At 38.7% G+C, this 21,836-nt stretch overlaps 1 long non-coding RNA gene across 1 annotated transcript; it reads left to right on the forward strand.

Annotated features, from left to right (window-relative positions):
* Nucleotides 1-948: 948 nt before the first annotated feature.
* Nucleotides 949-21,771, forward strand: LOC122282947. Its single transcript, XR_006230504.1, has 3 exons — nt 949-1,086; nt 1,507-1,560; nt 21,449-21,771. It is a non-coding gene; the product is annotated as an uncharacterized LOC122282947 (long non-coding RNA).
* The last annotated feature ends 65 nt before the right edge of the window (nt 21,772-21,836 follow it).

Below are 21,836 nucleotides of genomic sequence, written 5' to 3' on the forward strand. Positions count from 1 at the left end.
TATCTCAAAGGTTAACTTCTTGCTTTGTGCTTCAATTTTCTAACTGTTAACTCCAGTAATCCTTTGTTAGATATTAGCACTTTGTTACATTGATACTATTTTGGTAAGTTAATGTTTAAAATTTATTTATATGTGTGCTTAGGCATGTTTATTTCTCATCCAGCTAACAGTGTGTTTAGAAACTGGTTTGAGGTGTCTAACTTGATGATTTAGCTGATATTGGCTATGCTTTAAAAATTTGTATTTATTTATATGTGCTTAGAATGACCAATTATGATTATTTGGTTCTAGCGCATTGCTTTTAAAATGTGGTGATTGTGACCCTAGACGATCTTTTTGCCAATATTGTAAGAAAGTTTCTCTAACTACGTCTGATGGATGAGTTCCTATAATATAGTATCCTCCATACAGTATAAAGTATTGCTAATTAGATTCTAATTAAGAAATATCTTGGATTTTACTATTGCATAACATTATGATAACTTTCATAATTGTTTAGAAATTGAAACTAGACGTCACTTGTAATAGCCCAAAAAAAAAAGACGTGGCCCAACCCATGCATAATGGTCCAGCCTCCCCAACCCTTTTCTTTCCTTTTCTCCCCCTTCCTGTACCTTCTCAATTCTTCTAGTAATTACCACCCCCCCCCCCCTCTCCCCCAAACCCTTATCTCATTACCTCATACATCACCCCCTCATCATATAATCTCTCTCTTTATTCCACCGATTCTCTATCTCTTCTTACCCTCCGTATCTTACTCTTCCTCTTTAATTCACAAACAAAAACCCTCAATCTCTTCTCTCTCTAAACAATGACTCTTTATCTTTCTTTAATCACCATATCCATATCTCAAATTCTCTCTCTCTCTCTCTCTCTCTCTCTCTCTCTCTCTCTCTCTCTCTCTATATATATATATATATATATATATCAATAATTCCCCTCTCGTATATACACATATATATGTATTCTTTTTTTTCTCTCTCTCTTTAAACAGTAAATAAATTCTCTCTATATGTCTCTATCTCAGTAACCTCCTCTCACAGCCACTAGTTTGTGTTGTTTCATCACCATCAACGACAGGTTTAGGTAAACTCTCATCCTTGATAATTGGTTTATTTAAGTAATCTTGTAGAAAAAGTTTGTAAATTTTAGAGTAGTGAATTGTTGAGAATATACCTAGTGTATTGCGTTGTTAGGGTGTATGAAATATGAAGTTAATATTCAATTGTTGGTGGTGGGTATTACCTATTATTAATCTAGGTTATGTCATTCTTTTATGGGTGAGTATAGACGTTATTTATGTTGGGTTATTAAGAAAATAGAGGCACTTTACTTTCTGTCCAGAAGCTTAATTACAACCTAGAAACATGAGAGTTTTTCCATTTTGAAAAATAATCTTTTAGAACAAGTTTAAACTCATGATGATTGAGGATTGTAGAAAATTTTAGAGTTAAGTGAGATAATTTTTAGAGTTGAAGTTGACTGATTATAATGACCTTGAAATAGGTTCAGAGTGACGTTGGCAAAGGAATATCGTGACTATTTTAGGCATAAATCAAGGTAAGTGACTCTTTAATGAGTTTTTACAAAAAGAAATGATTGGTTTGTTTGGAATGGTGCACTTTGGTTTTATATTTCAAACTTGAGTAAATTTTAGAATTGTGCACGTTCATATGCTATTTTTGGCTTAGCTTGTGGGATTTGTGCAAATTTTTTTATGATTGAAAGGGTTGAAAAATGTTATATGTTTTATCAAATTGAAGGTTAAAGGTGAGCATGCTATTTATTCTTGAGCCCATATCCAATATCACCTCTTGTATCAGTTAAAAAAAATGGATATAACTCTTGTGCTTGTAGAAAGTGTTCTACACAGAGAATAGTTGAATCATCATGTATAAAGTGATTACAAGTATAGAGAGTGTTCTACACTAATTCTTTGTAGCAGTGTTGCTCAAATGTGTAATAGGTTTCTATCTTCATCTGAATGAGGTTGAATAGTAAATTTGAAAATCCTCAAGAGGTAGCTTGAGGCGAGAATGTAGGCAGTAGGGCCAAACCTCATTAACATACTGAGTTTACTTCTCTCCTATCCTTATTCTTTATATTTATTATTATTTCGTATTTTATTAATATTCTATATTGTATATTTAAATTATAATTATTAATTTTTAAATACAGCCCAATTTACCCTCATCTTGTATTAATCATTTGGGCAACACTTGAAATTTGATATTTCATACTTTAACTAATGAATTTTATTAGGTTATCTTCTAGATAAATTATGGACCTGAAAAAGAATGTAACTTTATAATTATTAATTTTTTCCTTAAAAAAACTTTCTTATTAATTAGCGTCATGAATTCGATGCCTTACCTGTTTAAAAAAAATCTTTGGTACTAGTGCAATGACCTCATATGCATATTGGGTCAGCTACATGAACAAAAATCTCTACATTCCTCTATTGGCCTATGTATCATTGATTGGATGTTATGCGTTTGTTCAACTGCCTAAGTTGTAATCTGTAGACTTTTGAAGTCAACATTATTTCTTTTTCCCTTAAAAGAAATTGATAATTACTTTGAGAATTTATGCTTCTCACTGAGGTTTTAGTTATGTTTCCCCTTTGATAGTAAAAGTCATATAACGCCATAAGTTTGTAGGTATATATATTTTTTCTTTGCATTTATGAAGGATTATTGCTGGTTAAACAACTGTTAGAACAAGTTATCTTTTCCTAGACACTTCTTAAGTTATTATTTGACTGATGTTTTGCCAGATTACTAATTATTAGTGATTTATTTATTACTATTTATAATTTTGTCTAGAGAGACAAAAATAAGTAGAGAAATCATTTTTCATTGATACAAAGGGAACATCCTTCCAAAAAAATGTAACATTGAAGTGAGACTAGCTTGGCTTTGACTCATTAACTATCCTTCCAAAAAAAGGTAGCTCCTAACCACTTGGGTCTATGCAAGGTAAAAGTCGAGGAAATTGCCCATATCCAGGAAGATTCAAGAGGTTTGGAATATATTCAGAATAGCTAGGTACTCCACAGGACAAGATTTTAAAGTCTGGGCAGTGCAATGGCAACAAAGCATGCGACGAGATTTTCTAGTTTTTCTTTGACAGAGTATAAGATAAAGCAAGTTTTGCTATATTTCATTGATTGATAAACCGAGATGTACAAGACTCTATTTATAGAAATACAAGAGGAATCTTTCCTAGGCATATTTACAATCAGTTAGTGAGTGCTGTCAATAATACAATGCAAAGAGCAGAGCTCATAATATTCCTCTGCCAAACGGTTACAACAGATGCCAGAATATATATACAAAGCTTCCTAAGTAATTCCTGAAGGTTCTAGATCAGTGGTTGCTGCGTTGGATATTTGCCATGTAGTTTGTGATTTGGAGTCCAGCGTGGATGGCTCAATATGCCCCCTCGAGCCAAGCGGGGTGTCAATGACAGTGAGGCTCGTTCTAAGAAATTGAAAACGTGGTGCTGCTAGGGGCTTTGTCAGAATATCAGCCAGCTAGTCTTTGGATGGTAGAAAGGCAACTTGGAGAGTCTTGGCAGCAACTCTATCTCTAACAAAATGGAAATCAATTTCCATGTGTTTAGTGCGGGAGTGAAGAACAGGATTAACAGACAAGTAGGTTGCACCAAGATTGTCACACCATAAGAAAGGTGTTTTAGCAATAAAGACATGCAGCTCTTTTAATAAATTCTGAATCCAAAGTAGCTCAGCAGTGGTGTTTGCTAGAACCTTGTATTCAGCCTCAGTACTGGAGCGAGCAACAGTGCGTTGCTTGCGAGATGACCAGGAAATTAAATTTTGACCCAAGAAGATACAAAAGCCACCTGTGGAGCGGCGATCATCTGGGCAACTAGCCCAGTCTGCATCAGAGAAGGCTTGAAGTTGAACAGAGGAGGATTTATGGATGAAGAGACCAAAATTCAGAGTTTGTTTGAGATATCTTAGGAGACGCTTGACAGCCTGCCAATGGGAGAATTTCGGGTTATGCATAAACTGGCAGATTTTGTTAACTGTGAAGGCAATATCTGGGCGAGTGAGGGAGATTGAAGACTCCCAATAATGCTTCGGTACAAGGTGGAATCAGAAAAGGCAGGTGTATCTAAAATGGATAGACGACAAGAGGGAGACATGGGGGAATTAGTTCCCTTGGCAGAGAGCATATTGGCTCGAGAAAGAATGTGCCGTATGTACTTCCATTGAGAGAGTAAAATACCAGTTGATAAATGGGAGATTTCAACACCAAGAAAAAAAGACAACCGACCCAAATCTTTAACAGGAAAAATGGACGAAAGAAAAGCAATAAGCTGATCAATTTGAGAGGAATGAGAACTTGTCACAATTATATCATCTACGTATATCAATACATAGATAAGTATAGAGTTGCAAGAGTATATAAATAAAGATGGATCGGCCTGAGAAGGTAAGAAACCATACTCACAGAGGCGGGATGAGAGCTGTGTGAACCAAGCACGAGGTGCTTGTTTAAGGTCGTAGATAGCCTTGTGGAGATGGCAGACGTAGTCGGGGTGTTCAGGATGCACAAATCCGAGTGGTTGAGACATGTAGACAGTTTCGGAGAGATCTCCATGAAGGAACGCGTTATGGATGTCGAGTTGCCGAAGAGACCATCCATGGGAAATGGCAAGGGAGAGGACCAATCGGATGGTTGTCAGTTTGACAACCGGACTGAACGTCTCTGCATAATCGATGCCCTCTTGCTAATGAAAACCCTTGGCGACGAGTCTCGCTTTACGTCTGTCGATAGAACCGTTGGCATGGTGCTTTGTTTGGAATACCCATCTGCAACCGATAACGTTAGAGGAGGGGGGAGGGGGAACAAGAGACCACGTGTTGTTCTGAAGTAGAGCTTGAAATTCTTTGCTCATAGCTTCACGCCACTCGGGAAAGCGTGAGGCGGAGCTGTAGGACGATGGGTCTTCAGGGACATCTAGGGTGAGCGTAAGACAGTGATGGGGTTTTGGGTAAGGGATTTGACCATGGGTGAAAGGTTTCGGACGGGAGTGATTTGTTTTAGACCGAGTAATGATGGGCGATCGTGGAGGAGAAGGTGGAGGAGGAGGTGGAGGAATGGGTGGATTGTGAGGGGACGGAGTTGGTTGAGAGGATGAAGACGGCGGAGAGAGTGAATCTGGGTGAGGGTTATTGTGTATCAGGTGTGAGGTATGGGACGAATCAAATTGTGAAGAAGAGGAGGAGGGAGGGCCGAGCGGAGTGGGGCTTGAGGGTAATGGACTGGGTTGGGGTATTGGGCTTGGGTTTGGGCTCATGGCAAAAGGAATAAGAAGTGGTAAAAGAGTATAGGTTTGCTGCGGTGATGTGGGGCCCGAATTGGAAAGAGAGGAGTATGGAAAAGAATTTTCGTTAAAAATAACGTCGCGAGATATATATAGCCGATTGGTGGGAGTATGTAAGCACTTGTATCCTTTGTGTATCGGGCTATATCCAAGAAAGAGACAAGAGAGAGAACGAAAATGGATTTTGTGATTGTTGTAGGGCCGAAGATTGGGCCAACATTCGGACCCAAAAACTTTAAGAAAAGAGTAATCTGGATCTTTTTGAAATAAAAGGAGATGAGGTGACTTGTTTTGAAGAGAAGGTGAGGGGAGTAAATTGATAAGATAGGTTGCGGTATGAAAAGCGTTGGACCAAAATTTGTATGGGAGAGAGGCCGTTGCAAGTAGAGCAAGACCAGTCTCAACGATGTGGCGATGTTTTCTCTCGACGACACCATTTTATTGGTGTGTGAGGACATGAGTGACGATGTATAATGCCTTGGGATCGAAGGAGAGTGGTTAAGGGTTGAAATTCTCTGCCCCAATCACTTTGAACAATTTTAATTTTAGTATTAAATTGTCGTTCAACATTTTTTTGAAAAAGAACAAAAGTTGATGTGGCATCACCCTTGGAAGAAAGTGGATAAAACCAAGTGTATCGACTATAATCATCAACGAAGAAAATGTAGTACCGAAAACCATCATGTGAAATATAAGAGGATGGTCCCCAAACATCTACAAAAATTAAGTGCAAAGGCCCAAAGGACCGAGTAACAGTAAGATTGAATGGTAACTGTCTACATTTCGCAAGTGGACAAGTAGAGCAAAAGAAGGAAGTCTGAGTGGGAATAAAAGGTAAACACTTGGTACGTAAAATGTGAGACACAAGCCGAAGAGAGGGGTGCCCAAGTCTGTGATGCCACTAAGCAACTGAGGTGCGTTCACCAATGAAGGCAGCAGGAGATGAGTTGGTTGTGGCTAGAGGAGGAAAGAGGTAGAGTCCATTATGTGTTGGTTCGCGGAGAAGAAGAGTCCTGGTTTGCTTGTCCTTCATAGAAAAATGTGAATCATGAAACTCAAAGAAAACAAGATTGTCACGGCAAAATTGATTCACAGAAACTAAATTTTTGGTAATATGAGGAACATGTAATAAATTGTGAAGAACAAATTTAGAAGAGGAGGAGGAAAACCGAGAAGCACCGATGTGAGATATTTCAAGAGTCTTACCATCGCCGATAGTGATATGCTCAGGACCATAAAAAGGTTGGGAGGAAATGTTTAAATTGTGAAGATTGGGGGTTATGTGGTTTGTGGCAGCTGAGTTAGGGTACCATTGGGAAGAAGTGTTGGATTGTGAGGCGGTGTAGTGAGCGGAAGGAGATTGTGGAGAGTTATATTGATAGGCGTGGTCAAACCGAAAGTAGCATTGTAAGGCAATATGACCCAGTTTGTTACAAACTTGACAGACTGGTTTGTTTGAAGTCGGAGAAGGAGAAGAAGAAGAGGAACGACCACCACGGTAACGACCGCCATGGGAACCATTTCTAGCACCACGAAAGTTGGTTCGACCACCTTGAGAGAAGGAGGAAGTCATGATATTGGCAGTTGGAGTTGGAAGAAGACCGTGCTGGACAGAGTTGAGGGACGTACGACTTTCAAAATTTAAAAGAAGGTTGAAGAGTTCTGCAGAGGTTATTGGAGTCGCACGGGTGGAGATAGATGTTACGAAGGATTCAAATTCTGAGGTAAGTCCATTTAAGAGATAGGAGACGACTTCAGAGTCGCGGAGTGGTTCCCCAGTAGCTGTCATCGTATCAGATAGATGACGGACTTTGTGGTAATAATCGGTGATAGAGAGAGAACCTTTTTTCAGGTTGGTCAATTGATGACGGATTTGAAAAATTCTTACCTGAGATTGAGAAGTGAACATAGTCTCAAGAGTAAGCCAAAGTTCACGAGAGGTGCGAGAGGAGATAGATTGAGCAAGTATTGGTTTGGTGAGAGAGGATAACAGAGAACTAAGAAGAAATTGATCAAGTTTGTGCCATTGTAGATACGCTGGGTTGCTTTGAGGAATGGATGAAGAAGATGGAGAAGCTAAGACAGGGGAAAGTAGCGGAGGTGGGGGTGGAGTGGAACCGTCGATGAAGTGAAAAAGATCTTGGCCATGAAGATAGGGGATTATTTAGGTTCTCCAAAGAAGATAGTTTTTAGAGTTTAATTTAACGGAAACCATATGTGAGAAATTTGCTGGAAGCTGGAGAGTGGGTGAGGAAGAAATTGGTTTTTCGGAGAAGGAACCATCGCCAGACATGGTGAAGAAGAAGAGAAAAAAAAAAAAAAAAAAAAGAAGTAAGGAGAGAGGACGTTAGTCACTTGCTGCTCTTGATACCATGACAAAGTATAAGATAAAGCAAGTTTTGCTATATTTCATTGATTGATAAACCGAGATGTACAGGACTCTATTTATAGAAATACAAGAGGAATCTTTCCTAGGCATATTTACAATCAGTTAGTGAGTGTTGTCAATAATACAATGCAAAGAGCAGAGCCCGTAATATTCCTCTGCCAAACGATTACAACAGATGCCGAAATAAATATACAAAGCTTCCTAAGTAATTCATGAAGGTTCTAGATCAGTGGTTGCTGCGTTGGATATTTGCCATGTAGTTTGTGATTTGGAGTCCAGCATGGATGGCTCAATATTCTTTGCGCAAGAAACTTCTCCAGGAGCAAGTTGGAGATGGAGATTGATTTGCCACATGCTTAGCCCGGCCTCTATCTTGAAATAAATACCACAACCTAACAAATAAAAATTAAAATGAAATACACGACAAAATACACTTCAAGGGATGCAATTACAGATGATACCTCTTGCAAATATGCAATCCGAAGGCCTCAAAACTGCAATAGAAACTTCTCCTAGAGCAAGTTGGAGATGGAAGAATGGCTTTATGCTATCGATAAAAACTTATTTAAGAGCAAGTTCAAAAACTTACCATCAGAAAATCAACCCAGCCAACGATGGAGGAAGGCGACGAAGATGGGCGATAGAGATGGGCGACCAACGATGGTGGGCAATGGAGATGGGTGATCGGCGATGGTGGGCAACGGCGACAAGAGAGGAAGTGATACAGAAAGCACCAAATGTAAGAGGTTAGTCATGTAGATGAATAATCCCTATGTAATGCACTTTTTGGCTTAATGTGAGATAACCCATGTGTTAAAATATAATTGGCGTTTGCCATTGGTTGAAAACCGCCCGATTGCTCCAAATCGACTCTGTTTATTTTTTGGATAAGTCAAAACAAGCATTAATCAATTTACAAAAAAAAAAAAAAATTGAAACAAAACCTTCTACATTTTTGTATATGTCAAAAGGTCACATGTAAAAAATGGTAATTAATTATCTTTTAAATTTCAAACTTGTAAACATATCATATTCATATGAAAAATACAAATTGATTTTTCATAAGAAAATATTCCTTTTAAGCCTCAAACTCCTTTTGAATTTTGAAAGAGATGTACAAAAATATTCTAAGAACTTTATTTGTAAGCTCTTTCCCTTTATGATCATACTTGATTTGTTTATTTTCCTTAACTCCATTTTGTGGACAACTCAAGACTCATTTATGCTTGAACTCATTTTTATCATCTAAATCTATAAGTAAATATAGAACTTTATGTTAACCTAAAAAAATAATTTTTGACATTACTCTACTGACTTGTGTATCCTTGATTGGATGCAATGTGTTTGTTCAACTACCTAAGTTGTAATTTTTAGTGTTTTGGAGCTAACATGATTTCTTTGCCCCTTGCGTAAAAAGTAGATAATTACTTTCAAGATTTATGCTTGTCAGCAAGGTTTTAGTTACGTTTTTCCGTTGATGGTAAAAGTCATACGACGCTGAAAGGTTAAAGATATATATATTTTTTCTTTACATTTGTTAAGGATTGTTGTTGATGAAACATATCGTTAGAATAATTTATTTTTTTCATTGATCCTTTAAGTCATTGTTTGAATGATGTTCTGTTAATGGATGCCTAATTACAATTCATTGCCTATTATTATTTTGTCTATAGAGACAAAAAGAAATAGAGAAATGACTTTTCACAGATACAAATGGAACTAAAATATGGTCTTCTCTATTTCATATAATAAAAGTAAGGCAGTACATGAAGTTAAAAGTATAGTTAGACACTCCATGTGACCTTGAACTCATTATGTGATGTTTAAATCCCAGCAACACTGGTTGAATACTCTTCATAGATTTCCATGAAAGATAGAAGGTCATCTATCTACCCAAAAGTTTGGAGGTTAGGGATTATGAAGTTTCCAACATTTCTAACTTAAAATTTCTCCTAAAATGAAAATTTTAACTCGATACGACTTCATACTATACTGTTATCTGTTAAGTTTTTCTCGCTTAAAGATGAACTTCTTGCTTCCACTACAAAAGAGTTCACTTTTTGCAAGGAAACAATGGTTGCAAAAAGACAATTCTTGTTTCAAAAAATTATTTATATCGATAAAATGTCGCTGTATTACTCTTACAAATTCTAGGTCGTAAAAAGTTTATCGTAATGAAATTCTTTTTCATTGCTAACAGTGCATTTTGGCAATGATATTTTACCATTGCTAATTTCATATGCGATTTTAGCCTAGAAATTCCCTAACAAAAACAAAAGTAGTTTTCATTGCAATTACCTATATTTGCAACTAAATTGTTTTCATTGCAAATATATTTAAAAACTTTTTATCATTGCAAAATATATTTTCCTTAAAAGAAAATTTGATTGTTAACAATGTTTCTAATTATATCCAAAATTATGATTCAAAAATATCTATGGTATCGTCGCAAATATGCTTATTTGCAACCAAATTATGGTTGTTGCAAATATTTATATTACCAAGGATATACCTTTGGTTGCAACTAACTAATTCTAAGGAAAAAGAAAATCTATTTGCAATGAATATACGTATCCACATGCTGTAACTTAGTGCAAAAGAGAGGATTTTTAGGATCCTTTCACATATTGTAAGCCCTTACAATAGTGGAAATTTTCAAAACCTTATTGCAACTAACAACATCGTAAATAAGGCAAAATCTCCCTCATTAAGATATAACAACAATGACATTAATATAAGCACCACAACTTGTAAATAGAAAAAATATTACTTTATACAACATGTAACAAATCTACACATCTCATCACTTTGCATGGTACACAACCACATCGCAAACTACATAATAATCTCATCGCTTCACATCACATACAAAACACATAAGTACAACATAATTTTACAATTCCATCAATAGTCATTTTCACAGTCAGTCCATAGAACCATTTATCACACATTTCATCACTAAAGTAGTGACCAAAACACCCAATCAGTCTCAATCCTCCAAACAAAGAGAAAGAGAGAGGGGTCGAAGAATTTTTGGGAGCTTATCCTCCTCTCCTGGTTTTCAAGGTGAGGTTTTTTCTCTCATTGAAGAGTCTGGTCTCTTAAGCTATCTCTGATAGTTTGAAGAGGAAATGGAAGAGGATTTAGCTATGAAGTGGGAGGCTCTCAGCCTTATTGAAAAGGAGCAAGGAGAGGTTGTTATCTCACACAGCTCAAAGGAAAGGATGGTGAAACAAGGACAACATTGTCTACTGGCTATGGTCATCGCTGAGAGGGCTATCAATAAGGAGGCTTTCAAAAACACTATGGCAAAAGCCTGGAAATGCACTAGCTGGATGCAGTTTTCTGAAGTAGGGAGCAACCAATATCTAGTAGAATTTCACCTAGAATAGGACCTGGAACAGGTGCTACAAGGAAGGCCATGGTGCTTTGACAGATGGTTGGTCTGTTTACACTCATTCGAAGGAAAGAAGTCAGTTAAAGAAATCCCTTTCTCTATGGAGATCTTCTGGGTGCAGGCACACAACACACCTTTTGCAAGCATGAATTCGGATGTTGGCCAATAGATTGGAAATAGCATTGGAAAATGTTTAGAAGTACAAGCAGATACCAGAGGGATATGCTGGGGAGAATTCATACGTATGAAGGTGGAACTCGACATTACAAAGCCAATACAAAGAGGTCTTTTCCTTACGTTTGAAGGGAAGAAGTCATGGATTGTTCTGAAGTATGAAAGATTGCCCAACATGTGCTTTAGGTGTGGTTGCATAAAGCACAATGCCAAAGGCTGTTATGCTAACAACACAGGTAGTGAAATGAGGCAGTATGGACCATGGTTACGAGCTCCAGAAACCAGACCTATGGATGGTGAGAAGAAAAAGTATGGAACAGACAGCAGCAAGCATGACCATGGTGAACAGAAATGGAAAACAGACAAGGAGGTCAGGGATGACCCTGCTACCAAGGAACCTGACATCTCAACAACTAGGCAGACACCAAAGCACACTGATGCAGACAGTTCAACAGCTCGAGGAGGAAACAAGCAGACATCTGCCAACCCATCACTTGCAAAAGGTACCTTCCTTCCTGTAGAGGAAACAGTGAGGCTACCTATGTGTAATGTCATCTCTGAGTATATAAACCAAACTGAACCGTGCTTAATGAGAAAAAGCAACAAACCAGATTTCCCAAAGAATGATATGCAAATATGTCAACAAATAAGGCCCTAGGTAGGCTCAGTGGGAAAAAGTCATACTGATGGGCTTAAGGACCAAGTATCATCTTTAGCCCTTTTTTTCTCTGATCAGGTGCAAGTGCTGCAGGAAATTAAGAAAAAGGCCACATGGAAGAGAAAGGCTCGTGACAAAAATCCGGGCCAACTTACTACTGAGACAACTAGTAACAAAGAAAATACCATTCCAGTTTTAAGCAAAAGGCAGAACCATGAGGAATCTTCCTCTGTCAAGCCACAAAGGAAAAAAATAAAACAGGAGGGGGTGGAACCAGAACAACAGAATGGTGAGGAGATGGTGGTGGCTGGATCCCAGCCCCACCAGTGGTTATGAGTTGCTTGAGCTGGAACTGCCGAGAGCTTGGGAACCCTCGGAGAGTGAATAACTTGCATTTTTTAGTGCAATCCAAGTCTCCCACCTTTGTTTTCTTAATGGAAACAAAGAGCAGAAGATCTAGAGTGGAAACTGTCAAGAGAGTGTTGTAGTATGAAAACAGTTTTATTGTTGATGCAGTAGGGGCTAGAGGTGGCGTTGCATTTCTATGGAAGCAAGACACAGAGGCAGAGGTGATCTCATACACCAACTCACACATATCCTTACAAGTCTCATCTGGGCATGTACCAAAGAAATGGATTCTAACTGGTTTTTATGGAAACCCTGTCACAGAAGCTAGAAGGGGTAGCTGGGAGCTTTTGGAGAGTTTGAATCCTAATGACAATTTGGGATGGCTGTATTGGAGATTTTAATGAAATGCTCCACTTTAATGAGAAGAAAGGGGGCCCTGCAAGACCACAAAAACAGATGGACAGGTTCCAGGAAGCAGTGACTAAGTGTGGCCTTTTTGATATGGGGTATGTTGGAAGTAAGTTCATGTGGAACAATGGGAGACAAGGACCAGCTTTCATTAAAGAAAGGTTGGACAGAGCATTTTGTAATGGCCAATGGTCAGACCAAAACAATGATGCAAGAGTTCACATACTGCCAACTCTCAGTTCTGACCATAGTCCACTGTGGATCACCTATAACCAACTACCAAGACCAGGCCCCTCGGAAACAAAGACATTCAGGTTTGAAGCCAAGTGGCTCCTAGATGAGGAGTGCTACAAGCAAGTGGAAAACTCATGGAAAACCCCAAAAAATGCTAGAGGAAAGATGGAGTGCATGTTAGCAGGCCTTCAGCACTGCAAGGAAAAATTGAACCAGTGGAGTGGAAAAAAGTCTGGCAACACAAGAAGAAGGGTAAGGGATAACATGGATGCATTAGCTCAGCTCCAAAACAGGAATTCAGGTCACCTAACTGAACAAGTAAGACACCTTCAGAGAGATATAGATACAGCACTAGAAATGGAAAACATCAAGTGGAAGCAAAGGGCAAAGAAGAAGTGTTTGAAGGAGGGAGACAGGAATACAAAATTTTTCCACCAAGCTGCTACACAGAGAAGGAAAACAAATCTTATTAAAGGAATACTTGATAACCAAGACGATTTGGTCGAGTCAAAAGAAGGAATCAGTGGCCTTTTTCAAGAGTATTACACTGACCTTTTCACTTCCTCGAGACCCAATTTAGAAACTGAATGTGTTCTTTCTTTAGAGACCAAAGTAACCAGCTTACAAAATGGGTAGCTAGCAAAAGCCTACTGTAGACAGGAAGTAGAAGATGCAGTTTTCCATATGGAAGGGATGAGTTCACCAGGCCCAGATGGTTTTCCTACCCTTTTCTACCAAAAGCACTGGAGCATTGTAGGAGACCAAGTTACAGAAGCTGTGCTCAATGTTCTGAACTCAGAAGGCAGCTTGGAGAGCATCAACAACACACTCATCTCCCTCATACCAAAGAAGAAGGAATCTCTAAGGGTAACAGATTTCAGACCTATCTCTTTGTGCAATGTAATATACAAGATTATTTCTAAGATGATTGCAAATAGATTAAAAAGGATCCTGCCGTGTATTATTTCACCATCTCAATCGGCATTCATACCTTCTAGATTAATATCTGATAATATAGTAGTGGCATTTGAGGCACTACATACTATGAAGTGTAGAATGTCAGGAAAAGAGGGCTATATGGCACTCAAACTCGATATGAGCAAGGCTTATGATCGAGTTGAGTGGGGTTTCCTAAGAGCAATCCTATACAAGATGGGTTTCTGCAGAAAATGGGTGGAAATGGTGATGAGGTGTGTAGAGACAGTCAAGTATTCTCTTCTAGTGAATGGTACAGCTCAACCACAATTCTCTCCAACTCGAGGTATAATACAGGGTGACCCTCTGTCACCCTACCTTTTTATCATGTGTGCAGAGGCTTTAAGTAATTTAATGACCAGAGCTGAGGAGAACAGGCATATACATGGAATACCAGTAGCCAGAGGTCAACTGAAGGTGTCCCACCTCTTCTTTGCAGATGATAGCCTGGTTTTCTGCAAGGCAAAAGCTGAAGAATGGGTCAAATTGATAAACCTTTTGAAATGCTATGAAATGGCTTCGGGGCAAAGGTTGAACATTGAGAAAACTTCCATAATATTCAGCAAAAACACAGCAAGAGCTACTCAGGGTTATATCACATCAATTGCAGGGGTCAGAACAGCAATGGCTTATGAAAGGTATTTGGGCCTTCCCTCAGTCGTTGGGAGACACAAGGTTAAGACCTTCAAGGCAATCCTAGACAACATAAAGCAGAAGCTGAACAGCAAGTTTACTAGACCCCTCTCCTTGGCAGGGAAAGAAATATACCTGAAAGCAATCGTGCAAGCACTGCCAACCTACACAATGAGTGTTTTCAAATTGCCATTAAGTCTCCTACAAGCTATCAATAGTGCAATGGCAAATTTTTGGTGGGGTCAACAAGAAAAAGGAAACAAACTACACTGGCTTTCATGGAAGAAGATGGGGCAGTCGAAGAGGGATGGAGGGTTGGGTTTTAGAGACTTGGAAACCTTCAACACAGCCTTACTTTCAAAGCAATGCTGGAGAATACTCCAGGACCCTAATTCTCTGGCAGCAAAGGTGATAAAAGCTAAATACTTCCCTAAATCCTCGTTTCTACTAGCCAAGATTGGATCAAAACCATCCTATGTATGGAGAAGCTTAATTTCTGCAAGGCATATTATTGAAAGAGAGGCCTATTGGAGAATTGGCACAGGAGAAAAAACCAAAGTGTGGTCAGATAAATGGATTCTTAGGAGCACACCCACCAAGGCCACAAGTAACCAGAAGATCCTTGAAGCAAATGCAAGTGTATCTGAACTCATTGACCCCCACAATAAGTGCTGGAAATCTGAGCTAGTCAGGGAAGTTTTTGACCAGGAGGAAGCTAACTTGATACTTAGGATACCTATAAGCTCCCTCAGAACAGAAGATAAGCTGGTATGGAATGGATCAAGAGGGGGTTCCTTCTCAGTTCGAAGTGCTTACCACCTGGAAAAGGCTAGGGAGGTGGCAGTTAAGGGTCAAGCATCAACAAGCACTAGTGCTGGTGAAATTTGGAGAGGAATATGGAAACTTAGAGTCACCCCTAATGAGAGAATGTTCCTCTGGAGGGCTTGTAAAGAAACCCTTCCAACTCAATCCAATCTTTACAAAAAGAAGGTTGTCCCAAATCCTTTGTGCCTTATATGTCAAAGAGAGGAAGAGGACTCAACACATGCTTTGTGGTCGTGTGAAGCTGCCAGAGATGTGTGGGGCCAATGCTCAAAGAGATTACAAAAATGCACACTATCCCACACCCCCATGCTGCAACTCTTAGAAAGCCTTTTCCAGTTGCTCACTGAAGAGGAGCTAGAGGAGTTCACCGTGGTGGCAAGGAAGCTATGGCTTAGAAGGAATGCATTCATCTTCAACCAAGAGTTCTGGCCGCCATACAAGATCACCAGGGAAGTGAAAGAGAGAACTCAATGGGACCAGGAAGAACAGGAAAGGGCAAGGCAGCAGGTCCACATGCATGGAAGGACAACTTCTTCTAAATCTAAGTGGAGACCACCACCTCAGGATTGGTTTAAAGTTAATTGGGATGGAGTTGTGAACAAGATAAAAGGTTTTGTTGGGATGGGGGTGGTAGTAAGGGACTGTCAAGGCATGGTTGTAGCAACACTGAGGAAAAGAAAGCCCCTACTCACAGATCCTTTTCTGGCCGAATCTTATGGGGCTCTAAAGGCTGTTCAGTTTGCAAGGGACCTGGGGCTGTCAAAGGTGGTGCTGGAAGGTGACTCACTCCAAGCCATACAAGCTTTGCAGGGGGACCAAGAGGTGTGGTGCAGTGCTAGCATGTTCCTTTTCGAAGCTAAGTTAGGACTTATAAATTTTGCAAGGTGGGAAGTCTCTCATGTTAGGAGAGATGGTAATGTTGTAGCTCACATTCTTGCAAAGAATGCTCTTTCCATTTCAGATTGTATCATCACTATGGAGGAATACCCTATGTGTATTTCTAGTTCATTGAAATGAAAAGTTCTAAAGGCTTGTTTCTGCCTTCAAAAAAAAAAAAAAAAGTCTCAATCCTCCAAACAAAGGCATAACACCTAAACACAGAGTCCATGAACAATAATTTCAAAATATATGCAATAGAGGATTAAATGAAAAACAAGCAATAGTACTTCGATAAGATTATGAACCATTCTTAAACGTGTAAAAAGTGTGATCCATCAACACAATAAATTTTGTAATACCAACAACAAGATTTTGGAGCTCAGTACTGAGTACCACTTACCTCCTTGCACAGAGAGAATTTTCTAGATACATGACGGTGCTCCGATCTTCTTCTAAAAAGCTGGTGCGTTGCGAGTAGTAGAGTAGCTCTGTAGTGTGAATAGGGGCGGCCTACACACTGAGAGGGAGGGAGGGAAACCAAGAGGAAGATTGTGAAAGAATGGGAGAATTAGATCGAGGGAGGGAAGAGACGGTGAATGTGATGGAGACAGAGATTGAGGACTGACCGTGGCCGGCATCTAACTGATGTGGTATGATGGGATGCTAGTGGCCGCCATAGTTTTCAAACCTAAAAATAGATTTGGGTTTCCCTTTGTGTGTGTGTGTGTGTGTGTGTGTGTGTGAGAGAGAGAGAGAGAGAGAGAGAGAGAGAGAGAGAGAGAGGGAGAGGGAGATGGTGGTCGAGGGAGGGGTGGAGATGCTTATAGGGTTGAGGAGCTAAGACGATCCTAGAGTCAAACGTTAGCGATGGATGGTTGTGGTGACACTAAAACTAAGGGAGAGGAGACGAGAAAGAGAGTGCAAGAGAGGGAGGAGAGAAATCAGAGGAGGGGTGAGTGAGAACAAGAGGGATGCGGGGGAAAAATGACCGGCAAGGAGCTACAACAATGTATTGCATCCAACAGAATCAGAAATTGCGAGAGAGAGAGAGAGAGAGAGAGAGAGAGAGAGAGAGAGAGAGAGAGAGAGAGAGAGAGAGAGAGAGAGAGAGAGAGAGAGAGAGAGAGAGAGAGAGATGAGGGATGGGAGATTTGGGTTCGGAAGATGAATGGTTAGTCACTAGAAGGGGGAAGATGGAGGGAAGGGGATCGGGAATGGGGTAGGGGAAAAGGAATGGAAGAGACTGAGTTTATGTACTGAGGACAAAACAACGTTGTTTTTGGTCTCCAGCAGGTTGGGTGTTCTTTTTTCTTTTATTTTCTTTGTATTTTCGAAGGTTGGGCCTTGGGTTTTCACAAATAGTTTATAAATATTTTGTAACCATATAGAATTCGTTACAAATACTCGTTATTAATAATGAAATCATCATCTTTGTTGGAATTGTAAAAAAATATTACTAGTTTCAATGAGTATTTGCAATGAATGAGAATTTGCCATTATTAGCCAAGTCAAACTTTCAATACATATTCTTATTATTAACAACAAATTATCATCACTGCAAAAGTATATGAATTAGTATCTGATTATTTGCAACAAAAAATAAATTGTTGGAAGTAACTTTTTTTATTTGTTACGACGAATTTCATTGCAATTAGGATTTAGTGATTTGCAACATGAATAAGATTTGTTGGAAACATTCATTTTTCATTGCAATTATTCACTTATTTACAAAGATTTAAGCTTCATTGGAAAAACTTGTTATTCTTATTTGCAACAGCCATTTTTGTTGGAATTATAAACGATGTCATCGAAAAATCTATGTATTCTTATTCTTATTTGCAAACAAATTACGGTCTTTGGGAATGTGTGTTCTTATTTGCAACGACCATCTTCGTTGGAGTTGTAAAAAATATCATTGGAAAATATTTTTTACTATTGTTGAGTCTACTTTTATGATTAATACCAACGAGGATTTGCCATTGCAAAATCTTCGTTGCAAATCCAACTATTTCCAACAAGATACTTTTAATCGTTGCATTATTAGCAACGAAAATAATTTTTGTTGCAAATTTTTATTGCAAAAGCTCAACTCTATTGTAGTGTTCATGTTTCAATTTTCTAATTGTGAACTCCAAAAATCGTTCGTGAATTATTAGGACTTTGTTACATTGGTACCCTTTTTAGCTAATGTTTATAATTTATTTATGTGTGAGCTCTAGATGCATGTTTATTTCTTATCCAGCTAATAGTATGGTTGGAAATGGGTATATGACCAATTAAGGTTATCTGGCTCCCGCGCATTACTCTTATAACGTGATGATTATTGGAGCATCAAACATAATTGAAACAAGCGCACTTGACGGAACTAAAACAAGAAAATCTGAAGCACCTGGAGCACCCGAGTCTTCAGCAAAACAAAATCTTCAACTGTTGTGCAGAGTGAAAGAAACAACTTCATGATCCTTGGGACTCTTATCTTGTTTAAATTTAAATACTTCCGCATCATATGTAATTAGTTATACCTGTGTATTATGTTGGAAATTTGGACCTCCAAATTCACCCCCCCTAGGATCTACCCTTTGCAGGCATAACAAGAAAAATAGAGAAATAATAACAACACAAGAAATTTACGTGAAAACTCCAAAACATGAGAAAAACCACCAGACCCAGAGAAGAAAATTCACTATGTGAAAAATTGTTACAATCATACAATTTTTCTCCTCACCACACCCACAAAGCTACCCCACTAATAAATCTTTAACTCTACACCTCTTCCCTTTTTACAAAAGGCAAATAGAGGAATTTAACTAAAGTCAAAAGTTACTAGATAAGCTTTCAACTGGTGCACTTAAACTAAGAGGCTAAGCCTCTTATTTATAATGCATGGCCTGTGCCAATTTTATTAATCCCACCGATGTGGGACTAACAAATAAGCAAAAGTCAACAATCTCCACCTTGCGACTTTGACTAGTCCCACAGCCAAGCTCCACCTCAATGAAGATCTTTATAGCTTCCGCTATCATGCTTCACCATAAAAGCATACTCACTCAGAATAAACCAATTCCAAACATTTCACTTCGGCCCATGTCGAAAACAACATTGCTAAAAATTATGGTGTAACTTCCACATTTGGCTCTCCTGGAAGTTCATCAGCCATCGACATGAATTTCGACCACACACCCTGCATCAATGTCAAACCAATGCCTATGCGCAAACTTGTGGACCCGCTAATATTAACACATCCTCTATCATGGCAACTTTGGGAATTAGCGACATGCCATGAGGATGTACATGTCTCTTTTTAAAGATCGAAATCTTCCATAGAGAGAGACACAATATTAGCATCAATATCAGTATCTCCATTTACTGACTTGGAGCCACTTGCCGAACCTGCTTCAGCTCTTGGACAATTTTTCTTGACGTGCCCAGATTGTCCACACCCCCAGCAAACTACTTTTTTCTTCATGGAGTTCTTCATCTTCCCATTTCCAGCTGCTACCATCGCTAAGTTCTCAAGTGGAACATTACTTCCACTACTTAGTCTCCTCTCTTCAGAAAAGATTTTACTAGTAACCTCTGAAAAAATTATTTTCTCCTTCCTATGTATCAAAATAGGTTTCATGTGCTCATAGGAAGATGGAAGAGACCAGATGAGTCTCAAGGCTTGATCCTCATCATCAATTTTAACTCCAATAGCTTCTAACTCAGCGACAATGTCATTGAGAACACTTAAATAATCTGAAATAGTTATACCTTCACTCATCCGCAGTGTATGAAACTGCTCCTTCAGGTACACACGATTTGAGACGCCTTTCGTCTGATACAACTCTTCAAGTTTTTCCCAGAGTTCATTTGCCATAGATATTCTATGCACATTTGCAAGAACATTTTTGGCCAAGCACAGACGTATCGCACTTGCTGTTCTCAAATCCAGATCCTCCCAATTTTCATCGCTCATTTTAGATCTGCTCCTTTCACCAGTCACACTAGTACCAGTGCTGATTTCAGGTGTTGTTCTGCCCTTCAATGCCTTGTGTAATCTTAATTGAATCAAGATATCCTTGACTTGTACTTGCCACAAGCCAAAATTAATTCTCTCATCAAATTTCTCCACCTCAAATTTGACAAGATTTGAAGGCATACTTCTTAGCATTGCTTTGATGAATTTACTGTAGAAATGAATAATACCTCACTAATTCAGTTCCTAGGAAAGATTGGAGGGTCACAATGTACACACTTAAAATTTTCAATCTCCTAGACAGAACCTCCTTAGACTGTACGTATCCACACTACCACACCAAAGCTCCACCCCACAAAAAGAACCTAGTGGCTCTGATACCAATTGTTGGAAATTTGGACCTCCAAATTCACCCCCCCAGGATCTACCCTTTGCAGGCATAACAAGAAAAATAGAGAAATAATAATAACACAAGAAATTTACGTGGAAACTCCAAAACAGGAGAAAAACCACCAGACCCAGAGAAGAAAATTCACTATGTAAAAAATTGTTACAATCACACAATTTTTCTCCTCACCACACCCACAAAGCTACCCCACTAATAAATCTTTAACTCTACACCTCTTCCCTTTTTACAAAAGGCTAATAGAGGAATTTAACTAAAGTCAAAAGTTATTAGATAAGGTTTCAACTGGTACACTTAAACTAAGAGGCTAAGTCTCTTATTTATAATGCATGGCCTGTGCCAATTTTATTAATCCCACCGATGTGGGACTAACAAATAAGCAAAAGTCAACATATTATATATTGATCACATCTAAACACTTTGAAAATATAGTTTCAAATATTCAAACTCTGCTTTCTCTGTTTTTCTCTAAGTTTCTATAGTGATCATGGCTCTGGATGATTTTTTTTGCCAATATTCTAAGAAAGTTTTTCTAATTGCTAGTGAAGGGATGAGTTCGATCTTATAATATAGTATCTTCCAAATTGTATAAAGTATTGCTAAGTTCAATAGATTCTTAAGAACTGTCTTAGATTTTGCTATTGTATAGCAGTTCGTTAACTTTTATAAATGTTTGGAAATTGAAAGTGAATGTCACTTGTTATAGAATAGCACTGGTCATGCTATTTTTTTTTTTTCCCCCCTTCTTTAGCTGATATTTTTCTTTGTTTGACTCATATTTGGATAATTTTTTTGCACTTTTCGTGCAGACTACAAGGGTGAAGTGCTTTGATGAGTACTGTATTACAAAAGCAGGGGAAGCCTTGGTGGGAATGAGAGTAGCCGCATATCTAGGTGTGTGGATCGCTAGCTTGAGGCCACTGGCATTAGTAGCAGGTCTCTATTTAGTGCATCACACTGAAATTTTGGTGTAGAATTTCTTGAAGAATTTCGAAGTTGCCTACTTTCAGAGAAACTACAGATAGTGTATAGGTTGTGTGTGATCTGCTTCCCCAATTCTGAAATGCACATGGGGACATTTGTTTTCTCACATTAAGAGCTGATTTATGTAGTTGGATTTTTTCCTAGCAAACTTCTGAACTCCCAGGCCCAGCATTTTGCGCTTTAGATGATAGAATTAAATGCTCGGTCTGTCTT

Source organism: Carya illinoinensis, chromosome 11 (genome assembly GCF_018687715.1).
Source record: "Carya illinoinensis cultivar Pawnee chromosome 11, C.illinoinensisPawnee_v1, whole genome shotgun sequence".
Lineage (NCBI taxonomy): Eukaryota > Viridiplantae > Streptophyta > Magnoliopsida > Fagales > Juglandaceae > Carya > Carya illinoinensis.